Raw genomic sequence first — 11645 nt, 5'->3', positions numbered from 1 at the left:
GCTTCCCACAGGGAGCCTGCTTCTCCCTCTGCCAATGTCTCTGCCTCTCTCTCTGTGTGTCTCTCATGAATAAATAAGTAAAATCTTTTAAAAATTTAAAAAAATAAAAAAGAAAAGCAGTTATGTTAGTCAATCTATAATGGAGGCCAACAGTTGGAAAATTAAAAATTGGAAAAATTTATTAGAGAAATAAATTTTATGTTAAATTCCAAAAAAATACAAAGTACTGGAAAAATGGAGTATAGCAGAATGGCTTTGTGGGTGAGGAACAGTCTTGCGTAATTTTTCTTTCATCTTTTCATGAGTGATACAACAGAGCTTCTCAAAGTGCTATCCTCAGTTCAGCAGCATCAGCATACCTTGAAAACCTGACAGAAATTCAAATTTCCAGCTTTTCGCTTACACCCTCTGAGATGTCAAGCAATCTACTTTTAAGAAGTACTTCAGGTTGTTCTGATATTCACTGAAGTTCTAGAATCACAGATAATGATGGAATGTATAGGTAAGTATGTCAAAATTCCAAAATCTGGGAGCACTTACTGTGACCCTGGAGAAATTATTTACATTCAGAGGATTTTGGAATTCTCCTCCATAAAATGAAAATAGTAATAAAGACTATTGTCAAGATTAAGTGAGATATTGAATTGGTGATAAAGTGTCAGATGGGACCTTTCCTGTTGTCTCAATAAATGGCCACAAGAGTTGTTAATATGTCCAAGCAGTAATTTCTAAAATGCAGCAGAAATGATCCAACAATCATCAACTGACTGCAGCCTCCAAGAGAGGAGATTTGACATTGTAAAGGCAATGTTTAGGGGAATTTGTAGGAATGGAGAAATTACAGGGTGTTCTAAAGTTTTTCTCCTCCCATCCCTTTAGGGGAGAAGAGTGGCAGCCAAAAAAGAGGGTTCCAAGAAAACCCTTCTACTAGAGATTGAAAGTATTTGAAAGAAGCTAAGATATTTAATTACATGTGTGCTAAGCTATAGGTCTATTTGGACACAGCCATGTGGGCAGAACAAGGCAAAAAATTCTTGTGAGAACCTATTTGTCTCTCAAATTTGGGAATATAGGTATATATAGATTCTGACGTGTTATTTTTCATGTGGGACATTTTGAAGTCTGCACTCTGGGTAGGACAGTTCCAAATTGCAGAACAAGGAAGAGGAGTCAGCATTGGGGTCAGTTGTACTTCCTCTGTTTTGTCAAAGACACCTACATTTTCTATGGGTCAATTAGATGCCATATGAGAAGGTAGGCATCTTGAAAGGGCCCTACCTATTAGGGCCACCTGCTCTAAGAGTAAGAGATTCTGAGAGTTGGTTGCAAGACATCAGCCAAAGAGCATACTATCCATGTCAGAAAATAGCACAGTACAGAGATCTCTGCCCTCAGAGATTCCAAAGAACCCACAGATACGTTCCCTAAGAGATTCAGTCCTTGGACAACTGCCATAGGAGAGACAGTGGCCAGAACTCTCTGCTGAGTCAGAACTACAAGAAGCACCAGCTAGGAGGTAAGATCTTTATCCCTCCCTCGCCATCCTTTTTCTAATCTCCATTTCTCTGCCCTGACTCTGAAAGGATCAGAAGATGGAGGGGGGAGGGAAAAAAGGAGCAAGATGAAAGTAGATATCTATTTCTTTAACCACAGTTGGGGTCCTGAGCTCTGGTCAGGGAAGATAGTTGAATTTGGTATGAGATTAAGGTCAAGTTTTAGGCTGAATTGGACTATTAAAATTTCTGAAAATGACACTGTTCTAGTGGGTAAGAAACAACTGATGGGTGATAAGACCTATCCAAAAGTGATGGTGAAAAAGATAAAGTATATTAAGGAGTAATGGGAAAAAAATAGGAAAGTGATTTCTAGTTTGTACTTTATCAGCTCTAGTACATTCAATAAGCTTGTTCTACAAATAAAGTATCTAAGTAAATGTCTACAATATATAGAAGGTAGTCACTACAAGTTGTCTTTTCCTTTTCTTTCTTTCCTCCCCCCAACTTGGTAAGAAGGTTGCATGGAATCGGAGTCAAATATGACCTTTTGTTATTCTTCAGTTAGTGGATCAAAGCCAATTTAAAGAACTTTCAGCAATAACCATTTCTGGAGAATTAAACTTTAGCAATGAATGCTTTTAAGAACGATTTTGACTCATAGAAAAGTATTATAGCAAATCTTTTTCTCCTTATGCCAGAGAGATAGAGCCTACGATGAAATTCAGCAAGGGCTGAAAATACTTGAAAATTAGTAGGAAGTAATCTTTCATTTGGTATTTGATTCTTTTTGCATTTGTTCATGGTTGATGTTATTTTGAAATTAATAATTAAATTAATTAATTATATTAACTTACTTTCAATGGAGATATGTAAGTAATTTTTAAGTGTTAGTAGAATTGTGACACATTTAGTGTTACCTAAGAGAATTTTCATTATTAAGGTGTTAAATCCAAGCTCTCATTATGGTGACCTGAAGACAGGCAACTCACATTTTCAGCAAAGTTACATGGAAATGAAGAACACAACACAGAAGAGGGAAATCTGGCTCCAGACTAAGGAGAGAAGATGTGTAAGTTGACTTGATCCTCAAGGGGTAAGGGTTATTGACCACTTATAACTCAGATCTAGAGTTGACTCCAATCTGGGGTTCAAATAATTAATTCTTGGCCTAAAAAGGCTCACTCTGAGGCTATTCCTGCCTATTTTTCCTCACCCCTCACCCAATCCCTGTATGATTTCTAACATTGAATTTCATAAAAATCAGGTATAAAACCATTAAAATACTTTAAGTACATTGGAAAATTAGCATTATTTGCTTTTTTGCTTTTTGCCCAAATTAGCTAATACTTGGGGAAAATGATACAATGTCCAGATCAATAGATCCCTATGTAACACTTTTAGATGCTTATTTTTGTGACATAATTACCATATCTGGTGATTTAATTAAAATTTCACCTTGGTCCTGCAGGAAGATAGAAAACCAGAAATAGGAGTGGCTGTAGGACATACAAGTAGATTCATTCTCTGGTTGGCAAACAGTTACTATGCGCCAGCTACTGTTTGAAACTCTATATATAGATGTAGAGAGCTGTCAATTTTTTTTCTTTTTTAATTTTTATTTATTTATGATAGTGAGAGAGAGAGAGAGAGAGAGGCAGAGACACAGGCAGAGAGAGAAGCAGGCTCCATGCACCGGGAGCCCGACGTGGGACTCCATCCCGGGTCTCCAGGATCGCGCCCTAGGCCAAAGGCAGGCGCCAAACCGCTGCGCCACCCAGGGATCCCGAGAGCTTTCAATTTTAACTGAGTTTTACCTTTACAAGGGAGAGTTTGTTTATTTGCAATATTCTGAGTTACAAAATTATGGATACAGTGTAATGCTTTTCATTACTTCCTCCTCCCAATGCTCATGCCAAGAAGGCTATTTATTTTTAAGGTCTTTCTTTATTAATGAACAGTGAATAGTGGTATGTCAGAGCAATCAAAAGTTACATTTTTATGACTTCCGTGATGGCAAATCAATCTGTGGAATCACTACAACTTATGGTACTGTAATTTCTGTACTACTACAAGGACAATGAAATCTTGCAAATCAAAGTGTTGTAATTATTGTACAATTTCTGCATTTCAAATAGTTCCCAACTGGTTACATATGCGGCACATTGTGTACTGGTGCACTGAGCCTACAAGCAGCAATTACAATATTTTTTATCTTTTGCCAATCTAAAATTAACGGAAACCATTCTTGCTTTGGCCTTAACAAATGGCATTGGGCCCTTTGTAAGTCTTCAGAGGCTATTAAAATTTCCCTTGTGATAGATACATTTTTATAAAGGAAATGCTTTGGACATTTCTAATGGGAAACTGAAAATTCTGAGATAGGAGAAAACTTTGAAAGATATTGATTGCTCAAGAGCCATTTTCCTTAGGGAGGAGAAAAACAATGGGCTAGAACCAAATTATGACATAGTCTAATTCTGAACTCCTACAAAACACACTCAGTACTCACTGCTTAGTATCTTCTCTGTTATTTAGAGGGTTTGGGTCATTATAGATCATAGACCCAGTAAAAGTCTCCAAATTCATTAAGAGTAGTAGAAAGCTTCAAATTTGCCATTCTGAGAACAGTCTGAAGAAAGCATCATGACCTTTGTGGCTTCTATATTTGGGCCTGCACTTTGATTTCTGTTTAGTATGGTCTTAGTTTTTTGTTTTTGTTTTTGTTTTTTTTTCTGCCTTGCAAACATCTACTCTTTAAAAATCACATTTGTGTGTGTGTGTCATTATGAAAGAAATATGTGTTCATTTTAGAAAATTTAAAAATACAAAAATGGTGTAAAATGGGGAAAAAAATCTTCCTTAAGCTGACTACACAGACACTATCACTGTCACTTCTTTAGTAGGTACCATCACAGATGTTTGTTGGTGGAAATAAGTATACATGCTTACCCATGGAAAATTTACAGAGGCCATGTACTTAAATTAACAATTGGAATAATTATTTACTATTTGTTACCCACTTGGGACTTGTACAGCTTAACTTTGTATCCTATACTTATCCTACTTTGTTGGATATTCTTTCAAACATGATTTTAATCATATTTCATCATATAATGTACTGTAGTGGATTTAAACAGAATCTTCTAGTGTGAAAATTCAAATTGTTCTTAATTTTCTCCACTTTAGTAAAGCTGGTATGAATGTTATTTACTTTTATGTCTTTATATTTGGTATCTCTATATTTTTATTGTAGGAAAGTTCTTCAAATGAGAAATAGAGGTCAAGGGAAATAATGCTTTTTGAAACTTTAAACTTTTGATACATATAGCCAAAGAGCTGATAAAAAATATGTATCTTTAAGTACTCTATCAGCAAAAAATGAGCTGGAAATGTCTTTGGCAATTTTATATGTGAAGCATTACAGTTTAATTTAATTACTTTGATTTCTATTGACAATAAATACCTTTCATGTATTAATTTTTCTTTTATTCTTCAATTCTGTGACTCATTTGTTCTTTGTTCATATTTCTATGGGGCTCTTTATCTTAATTTTCTAGATGTCATTCATATAGAAAAAAATTTTCTGTCATGTACTTTGAATCATTTTTATTACTACTTTGAATTTTTGTTTGCTTACAAAATAATTTAAATATACATTTCAAATTTTTATAAAGTCAAAACTATTTAGCAGTATTATTTGCTGTAAAACATTGTCACTCATCTTTGGTATATGCCACCATCACAAAAAAGGGCACTAAAAGATACTGTGTACCTCCTGATGGAAGAACAGAATACCACCTCTCTTCCTTGTAGCAAAGTCATGCCCTGACATTCACTAATTCCAAAATAGGTTTCCAAAAACCAATTTTATCCAAAGACAAACTTTTTTTTTTTCAAAATTGAAACAAAATAATATTGGTACTATTACCATTATTATTTTACATGCTTTCATTGTTTTTGTTAACATATTGTAATGTGAAAAGATAGAAAAGAATAAACATAGGAAAATAAGAGAACACATTTCATAATTTCATATCTATTACTTATATATATATATGCAGAATAATCGAACAAAACAAGCTAAAACAATCTTGCTAAAGATATGCAAGATAACTAAGTAAAGTTCAATAGCATTTCTGTGCACCATAAGCTGGAAAATATGTGTAAAGTATGGCATTTCACTGTTTTTACATGTATTATTAAAAAATTTAATTGATATGATAGTGCTGTGTAGTAATATATTTTAGCATCTGCTCAGACTGATCCTTATAAATTACTTAACGAATAAGAAAATGTTCTAGGTTCTTAACGACTTTATTCAATAGCTATACAATACCTGCTTATTGTTCTATACTCTTGGAATATAATGATTAAAATTAGAGGCTATAAAATCAACATACAAAAATCAGCCACATTTCTAAACACTAACAATGAACAATCTGAAAAAGAAATGTAAAAATTTTCCATTTACAATAGCATCCAGTATAATAATATGCTTAGAAATAGATTTAAATGAAGAGGCAAAAGATTTGCATTCAAAGGTTTCTATTTAAAAAGGCATAAATAAATGGGAATATATCATGAATTCATGTTTGGAAGATTTAAGATTGTTAAGCTGATAATGTGCAAAGTGATCTCTAGGTTGAAAGCAATCCCTAGCAAAATAATAGTGATTTTTTATTTTACAGAAATAGAAAAACCAATCATAAGACTCAAGTGACCCAGAATAGCCAAAACAATCTTGAAAAGAACAAAATTGGAGGGCTCACATTTTCTGATTTCAAGCTTGCCAAAAAGCTACAGGAATCAAAAGTAGGGTACTGTCACAAGAACTGAAATATAGACCAATAGAATAAAATAGAAAGCCCAAAAATAAAACCTCACTTATTTGGTCAATGATTTTCAATAAGGGTGCCAAGATCATTCAGTGAAGAACGTTCAGTCTTTCTTTTCTTTCTTCTTCCTTTCTTCTTTCCTTTCTTTCTTTCTTTCTTTCTTTCTTTCTTTCTTTCTTTCTTTCTTTCTCCTTCCTTCCTTCCTTCCTTCCTTCCTTCCTTCCTTCCTTCCTTCCTTCCTTCTTTTCTTTCTTTCTTTCTTTCTTTCTTTCTTTCTTTCTTTCTTTCTTCTTTCTTTCTTTCTTTCTTTCTTTCTTTCTTTCTTTCTTTTCTTCTTTCTTCTTTTTCATTTGTAAGAAATAGATTCACTTTCAGTTGTTAAATCCAATTGTTTATACATTGTTCCTCTTTATGAAGGCATTTTGATACTTTCTGTTTTATAATGTAAGTAAGACTGACTTCTTTTTTAAAAAAAAATAATTCCAGTGTAACTAGCATACAGTGTTATATTAGTTTCAAGTGTACAATATAGAGATTCAACAATTCTGTACATTACTCAGTGTTCATCATGAAAAGTATACTCTTAATCCCCTGCACCTATTTCACCCATCCCCTCATCCATCTCCCCTCTGGTAACCATCAGTTTGCTCTCTATAGTTAAAAAGTTAAAAGTCTATTTTTCTGGTTTCCCTCCTTTTTTTCTTTCTTTCTTTGTTTTGTTTCTTAAACTCCACATATGAGTGAAATCATATGGTATTTGTCTTTCTTTAACTGGCTTGTTTCACTCAGCATTATAATCTGTAGCTCCATCTCCATCCATGTTGTTGTAAATGGCAAGATTTCTTTCTTTTTTATGGCTGAATAATATTCCATTTTATATATATATATATATATACATATATATATCATACATATATATACATACATATATATATATATATATATATATATATATATATATATGATCTTCCTTATCCATTCATCTATTGATAGATGCTTGGGTTGCTTCCATAATTTGGCTATGAATAATATTGACATATATATATCATACATATATATACATACATATATCATATATATATATATATATATGATCTTCCTTATCCATTCATCTATTGATAGATGCTTGGGTTGCTTCCATAATTTGGCTATTGCAAATAATGTTTCAATAGGCATAGGAGTGCATATACCTCTTTGAATTGGTGTTTTCATATCTTTGATTAAATACTCAGTAGTGTAATTGGATCATATGGTAATTCTATTTTTAATTTTTTGAGGAACCTCCATACTGTTTTCCATAGTGGTTGCATTCCCACCAACAGAACATGAGGGTTCCTTTTTCTCCATATCTTCACCAACACTTGTTATTTCTTGTGTTTTAACTTTAGTCATTCTGACAGATGAGAGGTGATATCTCATTGCAGTTTTGATTTGCATTTCCCTGATTATGAGTGATGTTAAGCATCTTAATATATATATATCTATTGACCATCTGTATATCTTCTTTGGAGAAATGTCTTTTCATGTCTTTACCCATTTTTTAATTAGATTGTTTGATTTTTGGGTGTTGCATTTGATAAGTTCTTTCTATATTTTAGATACTAATCCTTCATCAGATATGTCATTTGCAAATATCTTCTATTCAGTAGGGTTTTTTTTTAGTTTTGTTGATTATTTCTTTTGTTGTGCAAAAGTTTTTTATTTTGATATAGTCCCAGTAGTTTATTTTTTTTTGTTTCCCTTGCCTCAGGGAACATATATAGAAAAATATTGCTATGACCATTGTCAGAAGAATTACTGCCTATGCTCTCTTCTAGGATTTTTATAGTTTCAAGTCTTATATTTATGTCTTTAATCCATTTTGAGTTTATTTTTTGTATGGTGTAAGAAAGTGGTCCAGTTTCATTCTTGTGCATGTAGCTTTCCATTGTTGTATATGACAATAAAAGCACAGATAACAAAAGAAAAAATAGATAAATTGGACATCATGAAAATTGAAAACTATTATATATCCAAGGACACTATTGAGAGAATGAAAAGACAACTGAAGAATGGAAGAAGATATTTTCAAACCATATATCTAATAAGAGATTATTTTTTTTTTAATTTTTATTTATTTATGATAGTCACAGAGAGAGAGAGAGGCAGAGACACAGGCGGAGGGAGAAGCAGGCTCCATGCACCCGGGAGCCCGACGTGGAACTCGATCCCCGGGTCTCCAAGATCGCGCCCTGGGCCAAAGGCAGGCGCCAAACCGCTGCGCCACCCAGGGATCCCCTAATAAGAGATTATTATACAGAAAATGTAAAGAACTACAATTCAACAAAAAACCCTCCAACAATCTAATCTAAAGTGGCCAAAGAACTTAAATAGCTATTTCTCCAAATAAGATATACAAATGTCCAATAAGCACATTAAAAAGTCTGGAGCATCAAATTAAATTAGGGACAACAAATCAAAACCACATTGAGATACCACTTCACATACACCAGAATGCTGCTATTAAACAAAAAAAAAAAAAAAAAAAAAAAAAAAAAAAGAAAGAAAGAAAATGACAAAAGTTTGCAAGGATGTGGAGAAATTGGAATTCTTTTGCACTGCTGTTAGGAATGTAAAATAGTATAGCTACCATGGAAAACAATTTGATGGTTCCTCAAAATTTTAGCATAGAAACTACTATATGATCCAGCCATTCCATTTCTAGGTCTATGTGCAAAAGAACTGGAAGCAGAAACTTGAACAAATACTTGTATACCATGTCCATAGCAGCACTATTCATAATAGTAAAAGGTAGAAACAATTCACATGTCCATCAACAGATGAATGGTTTAAACAAAATGCAGTTTGCATATACAATAGAATACCAATCAGTCTTTAAAACGAATGAAATTTTCATACCTGCTATAACAAGAATGAACCTTCAAAACATGCTTAAGTGAAGTAAACATAGTTGCAAATGGGCAAATATTGCATTATTTCATTTATAGGAGGTGTCTAGAATGAACACATTAACAGAGACAGTAGCATAGAGGTTACTATTGGCTGGGGTAAGGGATAAAATAAAGGTTATTTTTTGATAGTTATTGAGTTTCTTTTGGGGAGGAACAAAGAGTGGAAGTGGTTGGTGGTGTTGGCTACACGATATTGTGAATGTACTTAATGCCACTGAATAAATACTTAAAAATCATAAGTTAAAATGGTAAATTTTATGTTATATAAATGTTATCAGAATAAAAACAAATTAGGAGCACACTTTTTGTCCTCACAAAGATTATAATCTACAAGACATTAAACAGATATTAAATGTTATTTGTCATTACACTGTATAAAATACATATGTAATATGCTACACTACATGTTACAGAGAAAAATATAGACAATGGAAAATAGTGCAAAAAACACCTCTATGTTTACTATCAGGTATCAGGGATTTATCCTAGCTCGGCATAAAATTATTAGTGCATTAATAACAACTTCACTGGTACTTTAATAACAAGGAACAAAATAAACAATTTTGGAAAAAAATGTTTTTCCTCATCCAGATTGCTCTTTTCCATGGAATTTTGAGAGTAAGATTCCAAAAGGAAAAGGATGGTATTTTATTCATCTCTGTATTTTCAGTACCTAGCACTTAATAGCCATTTACATAGAAAATACAAAAGATATAGAACCATGTAGATGGACACAAATTGCATTTGTTTGTTTGTTTTTTAAGATTTTATTTATTTATTCATTAGAGATACACAGAGAGAGAGAGAGAGGGTCAGAGACACAGGCAGCAGGAGAAGCAGGCTCCATACAGGGAGCCCAACGTGGGACTCGATCCTGGGTCTCCAGGATCATGCCCTGGGCCTAGGGCAGGCATTAAACCGCTGAGCCACCCGGGCTGCCCCAAATTACATTTGTAAATACAGATCTACGTACACACACGCACACACACACACACACACACACAAACACACACATGTTGAGATAATCTTTAGATAATTACTACAAAACTTTAAAAAATCTATGGTATCTTCAACCACAGGAAATAAACTTCTTTTTGATATTTTTTCCTCATATATGAAATAAACACCCCAAATTGACAGTTTCTAAAGCATTGATTTCACAAAATATATACTGAGTTTCCAGCACAACTAAGGGCTGATTTTTCAGCTCTGCTCCAATATGAGATAGGATGATTCTTGGTGCATTTAAAAGAAAGCAAAGAAATATACATGTTCATTGGGCCACTCATATTGCCATCCTTTATGCCTCTATGAATCTATTTCTTCTCAAAAGGAATACTGTAGATTTTATACTAATATCTCACTGAACTTTAGCCTTTCATTCCTGGGACTTGGTTAGTGGATAAAAGGCAACATTTTACCCATCCCCTCTCAACCAGTGCCATCTCCCTCTTTTCCTGACACCTTACCTCAGTCCCTGAATTTTTCATTTTCCAGTAATTGCAGATTTCCAATCTTCTGGATGGCTGATGTATACCCAACCATTGGTGTCTAATTGAGATGTAGTTCAATTAGCATAGTGATATATGACTTCAGTGCTCTAAATTAAGCAGAAGAGTCTTGGTGCAGAATAACATACCAATTGACCTGGAAAATTCTGTGTACCACTAAATTAATTCTTTACGAATTTAGGTACTGAAATCATAAAACTCAACAAATCAAAAATTTTTTTTGTTTTTTTTTTCTATATGTCCAGGATTATACTTGACCCTGTAAGTTGTTAATTAACCAATAATTTTATTGAAGTGGAAATAATCACAATAGAGCATACCTTCAGAAAATGAATGAGATTTATTTTTAAAATTCAATATAGAGTTCCATTTTTCTTTAGTGTTTGAATTATTGTCAGTGAGTAAACAAATCCTACATGATGTGAACATCATTTATTAACCAGGAAACAGATGTTGGAAAAGGTTAATGAATTCCTAATGGAATAACAAATAAAAACTGAAAATGAGTTGTTTTACAGCAGAGAGTTATCAAGTTTACTTCATATATCTCAGTGTATATTACAGCTCTAATCAGTGGCAAGAACAAAGTAGGTGTTTAATAATGATGCTGAATTCAAATAAATATATTTAATTAGTATTCAATAGCAATAATAATACAAATTAATTGTTATGAATAGCAATTAGTATTACTAATAGCAATTAGTAATAGCAATGCTTTTACTTTTCACGTGAACAAATGATGGCTACTTCAACTTTTTGAGGATTGTAGAACATCTTTTTGGTTTTCTAAGTTTTTTTTAAATTTTTATTTATTTATGATAGTCACACACAGAGAGAGAGAAGCAGAGACAC

The sequence above is a fragment of the Vulpes vulpes genome, chromosome 9 (genome assembly GCF_048418805.1).
Source record: "Vulpes vulpes isolate BD-2025 chromosome 9, VulVul3, whole genome shotgun sequence".
NCBI lineage: Eukaryota > Metazoa > Chordata > Mammalia > Carnivora > Canidae > Vulpes > Vulpes vulpes.
Note: the sequence above shows the minus strand (reverse complement) of the source record.